Genomic DNA, 1,852 nt, shown 5'->3' with positions numbered 1-1,852 from the left:
TAACTAACCAAATTTGCTGGAGCTAGAGAATGTTGCTTTTTTTCTTTTCCAAGATGAAATTACCTGTGAAACTAGAATGGCAGCTCCTCTTTTAGAATACTCTGAAATTAGCAAATGATTCTCAAGTAGGATAGGCAAGACTCCTGAGTAGTAATGACTTCGTTACACTTTGGTGCTTCCATGCCCAGATTCAGGCTGCTAGGTGTAATAGGTAAGTCTCCTCTCATTTGCTTGAAGCTGAGCAGGAGGCGATGTCCATTGTTTGAGAACACACATTGTTCACACAAGCCTTTGTCCTGCATAACAGCTCCTGTTCATCAATATGATACATCGCACTCTGATTTTCTACTTCTCTCTTTCTTTCGGGATATTCCTTTCTCTTCTCTGATTGCTTTTTCTTCTTAGACCATTACTCTAGTTGATAGTGCCAGTTATTATTGGCTCCCATCTCCCTCTCCAATAAGGCTGTGATTGATACTAATCCTCCTCATGGGACACATTTTATAGGATGCACAGTGGAAACCACTCTCTAAATCTTAGCTTTCTATGTGCTGACAATTTACAAGGTTGCACCTCACACTCATCTCAGGAGGCATAAGGGGAAATTTGAAGACTATGTAATCAGACCTCCTAATAAGAACGAAAATGCCTTTCATGTACGAATGCTGTCATGTTACTCAGCAGTCTGTGCTACATCTCTGTTTTTGTTGTTGTTGTTGTTTGTTTGTTTGTTTGCTTTTTAAATTTTTTTCTAGCCAACTAAGTACTAGATCTGAATTTTTATGTTATTTGAGACATTGCCAGTTCCTAGAAGCCCAGCATGCCTCATTCCTCTCTTCTAAGGAAAGTGGTATTTTAATTACTTTAATGAAAATTTCACTTGCCACCAATTCCATAAAAACAGAAAATTGAAGTAATTGCAAACACCTCACTGAAGCAGACTTGCTCCATAATATAACTGCATCTTTCTTAAGACAACTGAGCTCCTGAGAGATTTACAAACACAGTATGTTACCTAACTCTTCATTTGACATATGCTTGGGTTGAAATTTTTTTCCAGACTCAAGAAATTGTTTTCTGAAAAGTTTTGATCTTTCATATGAAGTTTGTACTCCTAAAATATGCAGGCCAAGGAAACCAATGCAATCCAGTATTTTCTTGCAACAGTATTAGATCCACTGTGTTCTTCAAATGAATGCTTGCATCCAGAAAATAGAAGTGCTTATCAGACTCAAAGCTTTTCAGCAACACAAGCTAGATGCATGATTTGTTAATCAGTTTACATGAAACTCGAAGAAGGTTTCTGTTTCTTCTATCTTGGTATGGTCACACTGTGAATCGTTATGAAAATTGGGTTTGTTTGATATTTTAACATGAAAATTCAGAGCTAGTTATATGTATGGGGGAAAATGAATATGCAAAAACTTATTACTCCTTTGAGTAGTTAGATTTCGCTCCCAATCTTGTTCTCACATCCAAAAGTGAGACTCTTCCCTGGATTGGCTGTTTTAGAAGAGATGATATTTCAGAACCTTTCTGTTTCCCTTCCTATAATATCTGTGTTTTTTTTGAATAAATATTTCTGAGAAAATTGGGTGTTTGGGGCTGAATTGAATCCCCCCCAGAAAACTTGCATGTTGAAATCTGAATTCCCATTACCTCCAAATATAACTCTATTCAAAGATAGAGACTTTAAAAAGGTAATTAAGTTGTCTACAGCCATGCCACCCTGAACAAGCCCAGTCACATCTGTTCTCGGAAGCTAAGCAGGGTCGGGCCTGGTTAGTATTTGGATGGGAGACCACCTAGGAAGACCAGGTGCTGTAGGCGTAAAAAATAAAAATAAAAAAAT

The 1,852-nt window shown here is 37.4% G+C and overlaps 1 pseudogene; it reads left to right on the top strand.

Moving 5' to 3' along the window:
* The first annotated feature begins 1,711 nt into the window (after positions 1-1,711).
* LOC111734985 lies at positions 1,712-1,830 on the top strand (annotated as a pseudogene).
* The last annotated feature ends 22 nt before the right edge of the window (positions 1,831-1,852 follow it).

This window comes from Pteropus vampyrus, unplaced genomic scaffold (genome assembly GCF_000151845.1).
Source record: "Pteropus vampyrus isolate Shadow unplaced genomic scaffold, Pvam_2.0 Scaffold11026, whole genome shotgun sequence".
Classification (NCBI taxonomy): Eukaryota; Metazoa; Chordata; class Mammalia; order Chiroptera; family Pteropodidae; genus Pteropus; species Pteropus vampyrus.
The sequence above is the reverse complement of the archived record's forward strand: the minus strand, read 5'-3'. Positions and strand labels throughout refer to the sequence as shown.